Here is a 15,744-nt window from a genome sequence, read left to right as displayed (position 1 = left end):
ATTTATAAAAGTATAATAACAAAATTTCCAAATTCCACTTAGCAGAAGTCACCATGAGCTCAACAAAATATTTCCATAAATTCTCCATACTTAGAAAACAAACAAAAAAACCCTATTTTGTTTAAAGTATATTGTATTATCCAATAAAAATATTCCTTTTGTTGAAGGCAAACTAGATCTTAGCAATTTAAGTCACTGTGAATAAATAAATGTTTTCAATTCAACAAGCCCCTGTATCCCTCTGCCTCGCACTGTAAGGTATACAAGGAAGCATCTGTCTCACTCTTGCTGTCAATAAGCATAAAGAAGACTGTCTTACAGGAATGAAACAATTAGACACTGAACCAAAAGAAAGTAATAGAAAGCATTATAAGATGCTAAACTGAACAAAATTAATGACCAAAAAGCTATGGGACAGACAATAAGTGCTGTGGATTATGAGAGAAAGGACAGTTGTATTCATTCATTCATTCATTTATTCATCCATTCACAGTCATTGACTACTTCCTATGTGCTGTAAGTTCAAGGTGCTGGGGAAGCCATAATGAATAAAACATACTCTCTTAAGTCTACATTCAATAAGGGGAAAAAGACAAGCATACCATCGTTAATTTAAAAAAAGGAACATTATTTGTAGAAGGTTTGATTGCTTTCATGCTCTTACTCTGTACCCTACAGTAGTCTCCATGAGAACCTGGACGTAATCTCTTGCTGCTTACAACTATTTTGCAGCGATTGCTTGGTTACAGTCCAAGTGCTGCCACTGGTCTGAGCCTAGAGATGTTGTAGACCTACTTCTCCCACCTCTGGGGTTAGGACTGTAAAAATGGGAAATTTCCCAACTAGAGGATTATGAGGTACCGTCTATCATTCGTTGGCATTGGAGTTACTTTGTAGCTGGAATTGGCCCTTAATTGCAGTCTTTCAGTTACTAGTCCATAGGTAGCCAAAATGCCTAATCCAGAAGTCCCATCTGTTAGAAATTCAAAGTGACCTTCTCTGTGCTACAGAAGTTCCAGAAAAGGGAAGTCTGTTAACCTTGTAGTGGGATCCCTTTGATGGCTTTTTCTTCCCACCTGCAGTACAAGTTGGCAAAGCATTTCTTACCAGTATCTCTAAACATGTTCCACTTTCTCCAGAGGCATGTCATTAGGAATTTTTTTCAGTCTTCTAGGAAGGGAAGGGAGGCAGAAGTGGGTGGGACATTTAGGGCTCTCCTATCCTCTGCTCTGGGTATGGGACATATACATATCTTTATAAGTGTACATTCCAGAAAGGCAAAGAAACAAGTAACTATATAGCTATGCAAGATGGGGATGAGTGTTATTCTGAACAATAAAGTAACTGTATGTATATGGTTGATCTAAAAAGCTCTCAATGATTGGATGTCACGTGAACAGAAAGTGTGGACAAGATTTAAGGAGAATTTATATCTAGACTTCCTAACCTAAAATAACATGGTTCCATTTACTTTTATCTTCTTTTATGTACTCAGTGGAGTTTTTCTTAATGTCTTCCATATAAGACAACCCTTTTCATGTGTATTTTCATTAGCCTTTTCCCTCATCCTGGCCACTGCCACCTTTTTAACCAGAAGCCACAGTGACTGCTGTAGTTTCTGCTTGGCCCTCACGCATCTCCTCCACGAATTAGATGGGGTTACTACTTCACCTACAGAAGTGGTCTCCTGACTTATTTCTAAGAGCTGAAAGTAGGCCTTGGTGATTAAGAATGAAGTACAGAGCAGTCCAGTCCCTCTGACCATACTCTGCTGAACACCTAGTATCTGATACACAACTGCAGTAATGCCAGATGCCCAACTACAGGAAATGCGCTATTCACTCAAAGTCTGACCCACAGGCTTCCCTGAAAAGTGTTCTCGTAAACCCTCAGGAAAGCTGAAACCAGACTATAACCCAGATACCTTATTCAACCCACCTCCTCCAGTGAGATTTGATCTAATATTAGCAGTATTATTCTTTCTTTACACATTTAGATTTATGCTTGCTAGTCAGTTTTTCCAAGTTAAACAACTTACTAAGGATATATTCATGTATATTCAAAGGTTTTAAAAATAAAAGCAAGCAAAGGGGCTATCTCTGAGGATAAAGGACCAGAGCTTGCAACTGGAGGACAACACAGGAGGGAGCTTCTCAAATACTCAGTAGTGTTCTGTTTCTTAACCAGGTGCTCGCTTTTACACTGCATGAATGTTTTATTTGTTCTTCTGTCTGAATCATATCTTCCACAATTAGAGAAATTTTCAAAGAAGAATCACAATTAAGTTAATATGGGGAAGATTATTTAATGCAGTAATTAGTTAACATGGGAGAGATGCTCAACTATCTAAAAACTCCTTTTTAGAATCTTACAAATATGTTACTCATTTAAAAACAGTGGCAAAATCACCAAAAACAAACTCGTCTATTCACTTAACAAATATTTGTAAGTACCTACAATGTGCCAGGTGGTAGTGATTTAACAATGAACAAGAGAATTTGGAAAAGATCCTTCCCTTAATTAAGTGAGAGAATTTTTATATTCTAGAGACCAATAAAATCAAACGTTTCCAATCAAGCAAGTTTGGTGCTCATTGGCTTTGTAGGTAATCTGTTCACTGAAACATCAGAATAGTGAAATGTTCAAAAATAAGAAAGTTTTATGTTATTTTTAGTGTTCCCATATACATAATTGGCTGATATTACAATCTCATTTGGTGAGATTAAGTAAAACATCTGCCCAAATAGTATTTAAAAATCTTGAATTCTAATTATTTCCTCAGATAATACAGGATGATAAAATTTAGGATAATTTGGTACTATGACAGAAACCTTTTACAAATGCAAACAGGTATTATTTCAAGAGTTGACTTAAAATGAAAGCCAAGACAAAAAAAAAAAAAGAAAGAAATGTAAGTTACAGTGATGTACATTAAGGCAATCCTTGATATATTACCATTTTCTTCTCTAAATTTAATAATTAACAATGAAATATCCACATTGGCTGATGCTGTAGAATCGCTGGCTCACCAACTATTCATGAAGCTGGAAGAAACCTTCAAGATCATCTAAGGCAGTAGTTCTCAAACATTAAGGTTCTTGAATGCAGATTATGAAAATGCAGATTTTGTTTCAGGATGTCTGGGGTGGGGTCTATGATTCTTTCATTCTAAGAAGCTACCAGTACTGTTTAGAACTAGGGAAAACTATGTATTTAAAACTCCCCCAATGTTAACTTCTAGCTCTACTAAATTTGATTCAAAATTCTGTAACCCCAAAAGCTGTGAACACTAAAAACTGTACCCAGTGTTTTCTACATACCCTATTCTCATTAACCTCTCAGAACTTAGGAAGAAATTAAGGTGGTGGCGCGTACAGTATAGTGCTCAAAAAGTATGAACTCTGGAGTTAACGTAACAGAGTACAAATCTCACCTTTGCTATTTACTTATTAGCCATGTAACCACTACGTGCCTCCCTTATCTCATGTGGTTGTTGTGGGGACTAAATGAGTCCATGGTCCAATGGTCAATCTGTGCTTAATTACTATTATTACTATTACTAGCTTAACAACAGAGAAGCTAAGGCACAGAGATATTTTCAAAGTTGCCTAAGGTCTCACAGCTAACAAGCATAAGAGTGAGGCTTGCTCCTAGGAAAATCTCAAGCCTCTAGCAAACCTTAAAATTTGTCAGCTGGCAAATGCATTAAGCTAAAAGTCATGATAAATAACATACGGAAATCATAAATGAGTGCTTTCTTTTATCCAAATGTTAATCAGTTTAATATGCCTCCCAAGAAATTAGTCAGAAAACTACTGGCAAAGAATGTAACAAATCCCTGGTCTGAAATTAAAGTGCACAATTTTTATTACTAGAGAGTTTATCCATATATACCCTACATAAATAAAGGAAAGAATTCTGGTTTCAAAGAGTATCGCTATATGAATGTGACTATATAGCTACCTTTATTGGTATGGCCTTAAGCACAGGGGCACACAGAAACCCCTGCTGCCAAGATGCTTAAATGGCAATGCGAAGGTCCACCATATATGCCTCTTGACAATGTAAAGCAAGTGGAAATAATTTACCTCCTGATATTCTGTGCCTATCAAGTCATACTAACTTCTTATGTCATTTGATCCTCGCCACTGTCTTTTATAAAAGGAAAAGTAGCATAACAGGGTACTAGGAACAGTGAGTCACAAATTACAGGCTCCAGTTTGCCACGGAATTTCTGTATAACCTCTGCAAAATCACTAAACCTCTCTTTGACCCAGGACTCCCATTAGCACAATGAAGGGGCTAAGTTGTAAGGTCATCTCTCAAATCAAGTCTAGCCATAACAGATTGGTTAAGTAACTCTGCTCATAATGAAACAGCTGACTCAATACAGAGCCAGGCCTGGACTCTCCTGGCTACAAGTGAAGAGTGAGGCTTAGTGGACACAGCTATTTCAGATCACATGAACAGACCGTCAGAGCTCCCACAAAACAGACCTTAGACCTGATATGAATCTCACTAGAGTGGGTCAACCGCTTTTGAGCTAACATATTATATGGCACAGGGCAGCCGGGCAGGGCTGAGAATCTTGAAGCTGATACCACTTCAGTGCAACTTGGGTCACAGGAATCGTATATACGAGTTCAACAGCAAATATTAGTAACCATGAGAGTGGTCTTATCGTATTACCTTCCTCCCACTTATTCCCTCTTCAATAAGTTGAAAGTTCTTCAGCAAGTAGCTTCAGTAGAATGTATTCCTGACATGGAACCTTGTCTCATTCAACATTATACAACAGTTTAACCAAGGCCCAGTACAAAGTAGCAGCTCCCTAAATGTGAAACTAATCAATCTCCTACTAGATAACTGAAATGAGGGAGGGAATGGGAAGAGGAGAGAGAGAAAAGAGGAGGACAGAGGAAAAGGACAAGAAATGGGAAAGGTGGAGGGAAAATGAAAAAGAAAATGCCCCTAAATTGAAGTGCTCCTCTCTACTTGTATCTTATGGTCTTAGGCAGAGCTATATACTCCTATCAGCACAACCCAAACCTTTAAGAAAAATCATCCAAGAACTTGGTCCTTGATCTCCCATGGGACTGATGTACTGCAATAGTGTTCGTCCATGGTCTCAACATACCCTGACATCAACCCACATCATTACTTACTTTCAGGAAGGCAGACACAGAGAGACAGCCACACAGGGATCATCAGTACATCTGCAGGGCCAACTGGCCCCAAGCCCATTGTTTCATGCTCCAGGGCCAAGGGAATAAAGATCCTTTTCCACTCACCCCTACTTAAGGTACCTACTATATCCTTCTGAGGAGGATTAAAGACTAGTAATATGGTGCAAATTTTCAATCCAGCCATTGAGCCAGGAGAGATAGAGGGCCTGTGGAAATGGTGGACACTTCGATTAATTACCCTTTTCAACAAGTTGGTTAACTGTCTAGCTGGCAAAAATAATGGCCACTGGATACGTGTGGAGTTTACCCTCCCTCTCCAAACTGGCAGTGTCCACAATAATCAGGTTATACACATACATACACACTACCTCTTTTGTACTTTTAGCTCTTTGGTCATAGAACACTCTCCCTTATAACACAAGTCTATTGTTCAACTTCTATACACTTTCAAGAATGAATTATGTACATATGTGGAGGTGATTACCTGAACAAACCCTTCACTTTTTCAATTGAAGCAGAAATTATAAAAGGTCATAGACTATCACATAATTAGGACTCCTAGCATCCAATGACAAAGAAAATATAAGAAAACAAAAAAAAGCTATAAGAAATTCAGTGTTTTTAGAACTAGAGTCTATTAATTATAAAATATTTGTATAGTTTGAAGTAACAGTAGACATTCATAATATATATTGTTTATTCAGGATACAAACTAAGACTGTATAGTTCCCCCTCTCCACCCTCCACAGTCCATACTTTGGGAACCACTGAATTAGGGAACTAGAAGTAACTACAGTTATTTTTAAAAAAATTCTATTTACTGAATGTTTTCCCTTATACAAGAAGAATAATAAAGTATTTAAAATGCAAAAGGGACAACAAAGCAAAGAATAGTCCTGGCAGGCTTCCAGCAAATACTGCCTCAAACTGCAAAATTACTTTTTCAAGTTGTTTTCATGAATTGTTTCATGAATTTCTGATAAAAAGTCTAGTAGATATACAGGGTGAAATAAATAAATCAAAAGAGCTTTTTAGAAACTCTATCTTTATAGCTATACATATTGTTTTTGTGCCTTAATAATAACTTTCAGTAAATAGTAAAGATTTTTTAAATACATAATAAACTTTCAAACTTCATCAAAAATTGATTATTTTTCTTAAAAATGTTACCATTTGACATAAAGATATATACAGGATGAGGCAGAAGTAGGTTTACAGTTGTGAGTATGCAAAACAGTTTATTCTTGTATTATTAATTGCTGTATTATTTTCTATATGAAAAACTGTATATCTACTTTTGACTCACCCTATACAGATATATATCAATTTCATTCCTAAACAATATACATACATATGTATATATGACATAAAAAAGTATTCTGTCAAAAATAAATTAAAGCAAAAATCTTTAAGCTATCAAAGACAATGAAATTTGTAATTATGTAAGCTAGTACATCCATCAAGATATCAGAAAACACCAATTCTATGCATTTGGAAGAAATGCTATTTTTTGTATCAGCATATTATCCTGATTATTTTTTAAAATTCAATTAAATACTAGTAAAGCATGTATTGCTATCAATCATCCAAGAAAGGGAGGGAGAGAGTTAATAACATACATTTATTTTTTAAAATGTACTATACAGAAACTTTAAAAATAACGATCTATGAGGAATGGAGAAAATGGGATAGTGGGGACAAGGATAAGAACTAGACATCTCTGATACCTAGTTCCATAGATCTGATTTTGTAATGGTATAAATATTTTACATATAAAAAGCATCTCCAAATCAAAAGCAAAGTGAAACAAACAAGTCTAACTCTGTACTGTATACAGAAAATGTAGAATAACCAAATAAACTATTTCAAGTGATTTTACAATACGGTAATTTGTAAATTGTTAGTGGTATGTACTGTAAGAATGAAAAAAAAAACCCTCAAAAAGTCTTAAATTTGGTCAGTAAAAAATCATTGTTGAGCCCTGGCTGGTGCAGCTCAGTGGATTGAGCACAGGCTGTGAACCAAAGGGTCGCCAGTTCGATTCCCACTCAGGGCACATGCCTGGGTTGTGGGCCAGGTCCCCAGTGGACCACGTGAGAGGCAACCACACGTTGCTATTTCTCTCCCTCCCTTCTCCTCTCTATAAAAATAAATGAATAATTCTTAAAAAAATAAAATAAAAACAGTGTTGATAGTTCCACTAAAACAAACCAGGGCTGTTGGAAAAATGGCCAATTCCAAGTCTGGAGAAGGAAATGAGTTTAAGATGAGCCTAGAACACTTTGCCCTACCACAAAGACTACTGAGGATATATCAAAAGAACTCACAAGACAAACTGAAAAGACTGCAAGTGGCTACACATAAAATCATAAGAATCACTACTGCAATAAATTAGAGTACTTCAAACAGTTCATGAAATCATAGAGATTTTTTAAATTCCATTGATCACCTTTGAAGAGTTCTAAAGAACTCTTTTTAAAAATAGAGAATAAGCATTTATCAGAGCAATCAGAGTTGATGAAAATTAAGTTTCTCTTTAATAAAATATTCAATACAGTGATGAAGAAATGATAAAATTAGAATATCACCATACTGCAATCCTTAATATATTCAGAGTCTGGCAGTCATGAAGTCACAAGAGACAGAGAATGAAAGTGAGAATATAAACCAGAAATTACATGCCTCTTGAAAGAAAAAGACACACCGCCATCGATAAATGAGGCTTGCTGGGGGAAAAAAATCAAACCTGATTCTGATTTAGGAAATGCAGAGGACTGAGAAAATGTTGCAATACAACGTGGAGATGAACTAAGCAAAATTCATGCTGCGGGAAACACTAAAGGGCAAAAAATCCAGTTCCCTCAACAAATCAAGGACAAAGGAAAAAGAGAAGAGGAGGAGAGACTCTGTGGGTTAAAATTGCAATATGTAGAGCTTATTTAACTTGATTTTTAAAAAATACAGTGGAAAAGGGCAAAAAAGAGGAGGAGGAGGAAGAAAAGGATGAAAAAGAGAAATTGTGGAATTCTACACGTATTCTGTTCTTTAAAGATATTAAGTTACTGCTTCTTTTCATTAATAACTGGTGTAATGACATTATGGTTTGTTTTAATAAAAAGAATACTTATATTTTAGAGATTCACAATGAAGTATTTACAGATGAAGTCATATATCTGGAATATGCTTCAAAATAATTCTGGAAGTAGTGAATGGGAGAAAGGTGAAAACAGCAGAAATGAAATACAATTGGTTGTGAGTTGATAAATGTCTAAGTTGGGCATATGGACAGCGAGTTCACTACACTAATCTTTCTACATTTAACATTTGAAATTTTTCATTAAAATTTTTTTAAACACAATAATCACAAAATTCACTTATACAGTAAATGCAGTTGCATTTCTTAAGTAACCACCACAGGAAATAAACAGACAACATGCCACGTGTTTACAGCCCAAGGAATTAACCTGGGAACAGAAGTTTCCTATGGTTGACAGTAGAGCAATACACACTTGCCTATTCAATTAAGAAAAAGATTCTTTTATATTAGAACAAAGTAGTGAGTTTTAGTATCCTATTTTGTGTGTGGGTATGTGTACATATTATCTAAGAACTACTGTCCTTCACAATAATTACTTTGGAAGGTTTCATATTGATTCTGTAATTATTAGTTAACTAGGTATTAGGCCTTAATTACACAAAGGTGAATCAGAAAGTTTCTGCCCTCAATATGCTTACAAACTGAAAAGGTAAAATACACATATAATGATAAGATAAATGTGGTGCCATCATAGAAAGATTTACATAGTGTTTTGGAATACATAAAGCCTTCAGACCTTAAACAGTACTGAAACTCCTTTTATATTGGCTTCAAAGGCAGTTTTGCTTCAAAACAAGAAAAATCAGTCTCTTTATAGTCACTTCTTTCCATCAAAATGGTATTATTTAAAGCTGATTACTAACTTTATGTACCAAAGTTTTGGTAATTTTCAAAACCAGAAACTCCAGCTCTGGCCGGGAGGCTCAGTTGGTTGGAGTGTCATCCCACACACCAAAGGGTTTTGGGCTCAATCCCTGGTTAGAGCACTTACCGAAGTTACAGGTTCAATCCCCAGTCAGGGGTCATACCTATGTTGTGGGGTTCAATCCCTGGTCAGGGCGTGTATGGGAAGATGGGAAGCAACCAATCAATGTTTCTCTCACGTTGATGTTTATGCCACCCCCTCCCTTCTCTTCTCTAAAATCAATAAACACATCCTTGAGTGAGGATTTAAAAAATAATTAAAAATTAAGGAAAACCCAGAAACTCCACGCAAACAAAGATTCACAAACGCTAAGGCTATTCAAAAGTGTGCCACAGGGAAAGTACTCATTGATTCAAAAGGAGAACAGAGAATATAAATTCCTCTCATAAGCTAATAGGATGGGGTCAAAGCCAGTTAGATGAAGAATTAGCAATCAAATTGTAACATATTGTAGTACATTTTTAAAATATACTTTTTAATTGTAAGATCTAATTTTTATACAAATGGAATTTATTTACAAGGGAATGCTGTTACTAAAAGGAAACATGCATAATCAAAATTACAAAAGTTCTGCTTGCTGAAATCATTATTCTTCCCTCCTAAGGAAAACAAATAGAAAAGCCAAAGGTCAGTTCCAACATATCTCCCTGATTTTCCTATGGGATGAGTAGGAGACTTCCTATAAAAATGATTTACTTTGAGTCAATAAAAATAAATAAAGATAATACAGTAAGTCCTAACAAATTTTACCCTGAGTTCATTTATTAAATCAGGTGCTCAGAATGTGAAACCCACTGATTGAGAGAAACATAATTCATCTGGCTTATATTCTTGGGAGAAAATACCAAAGTACAATGTATGTGTTTTATTTTTGTATTTAAATATGCAGGATAAAATAATACAAAAATATCCTCCCTAACTAACCATTCCAATTTCAAGTCACAAATCACAGTACCCAGAATCAAGACCTCAACAAATAAGAAGCTAAAGGTGGCAGATTCACTGCCAGAAAACTTACTTCAGATGGACCAGACCTCAGCCATCCAACTTCATGAGCCCATTACTACTCAATCTTCCAAACCAAGGGATCGAACCTGTTTCCTTTCCCACTACAATCTTCTGGGGCTTCCAGTCAAGCTTTCTCTCTCACCATGGTATACAAGAGAACCAAACACATCTCAAAGATACTAGTTGGATACTAGTGGGATACTAGCTGGTCTTTATTGCAAAGGGATCAAAAACTGGAGTGTTTCATTTGGCCAAAATAGTTTTTTTTTAAATTCTGGATGAACATTTTTTTAAAATTACATATAAATCAGGAATTCTGGCTTTCCTTGTGGAATCACATCCCTGCAAGGCAATAATGAGATAGGGCTGAGGGGCCGCCACCCCCATGAAAATAAGCCACGTCCCAACACTAGCTATAAGGTTTACTAGATGCTGAACCCAAAGATTATCATCATAATATTACAAGTGTTTTAGTGAAAGAAGCAAAATATTTATCTATACCTACCAAAAATGGAAAACAAAAGATAAACCAATAGAATAATATGTTTTAAAAAATAACAGACAGCCTATTTCATAGTGGAAGTGAAAGTATAAATATATATGCCCATTTCATGAAGGGATTTGAATTTACATATCTGATTTAAGTATTTCCTTTTTTATTAAATTTAAGCATTTTCCCTAATTTAGTCTGACAACAAACACTTCAAAGAGGAATAAAGTAATGGCCTCAAGAAAAATCCAGTGGAGTGAAGGAGGAAAAAATTAGGAAATCACACAGTAAAGGCTGTAAACAGGAAATTTCTCAACTCTGTTAAAGCAGGAAAGAATAAAAGGAAATAAAAATGATCAAGAAAAATTAGTACTGCTTTGAAAGCATGTCCTTGATTATCTTTAAGCAAAAGAAACCCGTAATTCGCGGGGTTCTGTTTTCACTCCCCTAACTATATATACTACATAGTCCTACTATATATACAATCCCTGAGTAACCCTGTTTCCTAATCTACCACTTTTAACTACCTCATATGTACTTGTGATTTACAACCGTGCCTCCCGCCCAGATGTACCTTCTGAGTTTCTAAAACTTATGTACAACTGCATACAAAACATTTCTGCCTGAATTTCTCATGGGTACCTCACACTCGTCATGCCTAAAATTAAATTTATTACATACTCCAAATATCTCCCATATCCCCTTATTTAAAATGCATCAGTGCCTACCCAATTACTGAAAAGAGAGTGATCTTGGACTGCCCTCTTACAACTCTCACATCCATGAATTAGTTATATTTTACATCCCAAATATCTCTTGTGGCCCTCTCCTCCTCACCACCAAAGCTTCAGACAAGACAGACCTTGTAGCCTGCAAGAAAAACTCCTGCCTGCCCTCTATTTTATCCACCTTGCTGCCAAAATGACTTTTGAAAAAAGGATTCTGAGATACCTCGCTTTTCCATGAGCAGGCCCCGTTTGTTTTGGTTTTATTATCTAGGATGGATTACCTTTCCTCTCTAGCAAGACCTCTACCAAGTTCACTTCAAGAAGCAGCTCAAACTTGTGTATTTCATGAAGCAAGCTTTCCTTCATAAGCACCTCTCCTTCTTCCCAGAAAGAGTGTTCAGTCCTTGCATTCTCCACCTCTGCTGCACTAAAGTTCTACAGTAATCATTGATGTATATGTGCTTTTTCTAGACTGGTAGCTTCTTTTATTCATTGATCAAACATTTATTGAGGTCTATTATGTGCCCATTAGAGACAGGCTCTGCAATTTCAAAGACAAGTAAAGCAATGATCCTGGCCTCAAGAAGTTCAGTCTTGTGAAAACTGTGTGTGTGTTGGGGGGAGGGGGGATGCAGTAAGTAAAATGACAGACATGCATCAGCTATTACAAAGTACTAAGAAGGAGCATGTGATCTGATCCATTCCGAAAGGGAGGTAGGGTGGCAAATCAGAGGAAGCATCCTGAAAAGGAGCAGTCTCAGAGGGTAACAGGACATAGCCAAGTGAAGAACAGAGCACCTGACAAAGAGAAGATGACAGGAGTAGGCATTGAATCAAAAAAGTGTTCCAGGGGAAGTCACTGAAGATTGTTTTTAAAAGGTAGAGTGTGAGAAGCATATGGGACATTCAAGTTTAAGCCATTTTCAACTACCTGCAAGATTTGAAATAGGGAAACCTGAGGGCAGGAAAAACTAGGAAGGGCAATTACAGTCATATTGGGTTGGCCAAAAAGTTCACTTTTTTTTTTTCTGTTAAGATGGCTCTAGTAGCACTTAGTTGTTTTGAACTTCATTCGAAACCATATTTTCAGATTGTACTGTGACAGTCATCAGATCAACATGCATTTTAAAAAATGTATCAAAATTGGTAAATTTTTGTGTAGCCACTTTAATATTGAAGATGGAAGAAAATATGCAATATTTTTGGCATATTATGCTTTATTATTTCAAAGGTGCTGTAATTGATCCAATGTGCCAAAAGTGGTTTGTGAAATTTCTTGGTACTACTGACATTTGACCTATTAATTATTGGGGCTGTCTCATGCATCGGAAGATGTTTAGCAGCATCCCTGGCCTCTACCCACTAGAAGCCAATAGCAGGAGATAGGCAACATACTCAAAATATCCAAATCAATAAAGTTATTGGTGAAAATGAAAAATGTGTCTTTTATTTCACAGAAAAATTAGACTTTTGGCCAAACTAGTATATGTATATTCATGTTCATAATGACACTATTCACAATAGCCAAAAAAAGGTGGAAATGGCCCAAGTAGCCATCAATGAATGAATGGATGGATAAACAAATTGTGGTAGCTACATATAATGTAGTATCACTTGGCCATAAAAAGTAATGAAGTAATACTGATACATACTGCTACCCATTATGCTAAGTGAAAGAAGATAGACAGAAAAGGTCAAATATTGTGATTCCATTTATATGAAATATCAGAATAGATAAATCGATCGAGACAGTATATGGAATGATGGTATGGTGGTTGTCAGCTGCTGGGGGAGGAAGAAAATGAGGAGCACATGTAATAGAGTCTTCCTTTTGGAGTAATGAAATGTTTTGAAATTAGAGGTTATACGACATTAGGACTGTATTAAATGTCAACGAATTTTTCCCTTTAAGATAGTTAACTTTATGTCAATTTCAATTTCACCTCAATTTTTTTAATAACAACAACAACAAAAACCTCGGTCAGTTGTTAGAAGACGCGATTTCTAGTCCTGGGTTCTAGGCCAGCTGCTTATAACAGACCTCTCTGAGCCTCAATTTCCTCATTTACAAACAGGTTGTGAACAGATGATATCCAACGTTCCTCTCATTAACTGGTGCTCTATATCTGCAGCTCTGAATTTTTAAAGAATTGTATCATATAGGAAATTTATCTGAAAAACAAAGCATGAAGTACTGGGTTAATGTTCTCAGCAAAAGTTTTACAGGGAAGTCATTAGAAAGTTTAACAAAATTGCTTCTCATAATGACTTTAAATAAAAGGGCCCTAAACATTAAAAGGCAATTCAATGAAGGCAATTCTGCAAGGAGTAAAACAAATGTGTTCTGAGAGTATACTTTTCTGGTAGCCAAGGACAGAAATTAGATAATCTAATGACAATTATAAGTATACAAGTAAATAAATAGATGAAATTAGATAATCCAGAAAGGTTAACTAACTCTTGGGATTTTTTTCGGGGCTTTGGGAGACACTGAGTGCCAGACTCTGAGGTCACAGAGTGCTGGCGGTCTGCATTTCTGTTTTAGAATTAATACACATGTACCTAAAAATGAGATAAGCCATAAAAACTAAAGAAACTCCTAACAAGTGTCCTCACAACCCTACTTTTTTAAGGTGACAGACTAGAGCAAAGCTGATTGAATAAGGAAAGCCAAAATTTTCCTCAAGATGTAGCCTGGGTATATTTCAACATAAACGTTGACCTGACTTATCAGAATTTCCCACAATACAGTATAGTAGAAATAATTTTGGCCTAGCAAATTTAAGCCAAGTGATGCCAGCCTCCACCGCCAAAAAAAGAAAAACCCTTATTAACAGTCCTATGAACAGTCTGAATCTGTAAAATGTACCACAGATGACTGAGACAATCAACTTGCTGTAAAGAATTTTTAAAAATAAATATCAATTCAGTTTTGAAAAACAGGCATCATTCACATCCACCTAAACATCAGGTAAGTCAATGAATGTTACCCAAAATGAGAAAAGGACCATTTAAATTGCTCCTCAGTTTTCATCTTGTTAAAAGGTACATCCAAAAACTATATATACAAAAGATACATATAAAACTCATATGTCACAACCCAGCATTTAAAAGCATCCTGACCCTCAGTTGGTTAGAGCATCATCCCAATGTGCCAAGGTTGCAGGTTTGATCCCTGGCCAGAGTATTATACGGTATCAACCAATGAATGTATAAATGGGTGGAACAACATATCAATATTTCTCTCTCTCCCTCCTTCTCTCCCTTCTTTCCCCTCTCTCTCTGAAATCAGTAAATAAAATATTTATTTTTTAAGAAGCATCCTTTTGATGTAGCCTAAATTCCCATGACCCATCATAGGCTTCATCTACTTGGTGTCACAGCCTGAAAAAGTTATTTAGTTTCATAATTCAAACACATGTGATATAAGGCCATTGTATACAAAATCATCAAATTTTAAAAATTATAAAAGCTTTAATCATCACATATATTTGCTTAGTAAAAGCAGTGGGTTTTAATTACTAGTTAATATGATATACTGTAATCATGCAAAAGCCTTATTTTCCACTTAGCATAAAATTTTATTTTTTCTACATCAAGCTGTTACCAAATTTATTACTTACTATTTACCTTATTCTGGCCAAAATATATATTGAAAATTTTTGATGTTTTGAATGAGTTCTTCATTCAAAGGCAATTTCAAAGCTTATTTGCATAACTAGATTAGCTCTTGAAGACTGTGTTATACTTTAAAAAGCTTCCTTTAATTTTAAAAGAAAATTAAATTTGCTGTACTCCATTGACCGTGATGTCTGATGTTCTCATTTTCCAAGTTTAACAGTACAAAAAAATTGAGTTATATGTCCAATTAATATAAAATTAACCAATTTATTCTTAAATTCGAATCAGTGTAACAATGATTAATTTCTAGTCCCATATACAGTTTATACTTCAGTTAACCTAGGCTGCGTGGTTTCTTTGTGAAACATTTTGATTCTCTATGCATAAAATTCTAATGTCTAAATAAAGAAAAGTTTGTTTTCACTTTTTCTAAGTCTATAGCATTTCTTCTACTTAAAAAAAGAAAAAAGACACCTATCAGTCTTCTCACAAATCTGGAACTGGGCAATTGAAACTGTGCCTGAAAAGCATCGAGTGTCAAAGTAAAGGAACAGTACAGCAGCAGGTAAGAGTGGGTGGAGCTACGCTATGCAAAACTGACCGAGCCTCAACACTCCAGAGCCTCTGCCTGCCAGAGTCAGAACAGATGGGCCTCGAATCACTTCCCTGGGAACCTGAGGAACATCAGC

At 35.7% G+C, this 15,744-nt stretch overlaps 1 protein-coding gene across 2 annotated transcripts in view; it reads right to left on the bottom strand.

Annotated features, from left to right (window-relative positions):
• SNX13 (sorting nexin 13) overlaps window positions 1–15,744 on the bottom strand; it is a 113,830-nt gene that overhangs the window by 80,677 nt on the left and 17,409 nt on the right. The gene's annotated exons all lie outside the window — the stretch shown is intronic.

The sequence above is a fragment of the Desmodus rotundus genome, chromosome 6 (assembly GCF_022682495.2).
Source record: "Desmodus rotundus isolate HL8 chromosome 6, HLdesRot8A.1, whole genome shotgun sequence".
In the NCBI taxonomy this organism is placed as follows: Eukaryota; Metazoa; Chordata; class Mammalia; order Chiroptera; family Phyllostomidae; genus Desmodus; species Desmodus rotundus.
This window is presented reverse-complemented; position numbering and strand designations above follow the sequence as displayed.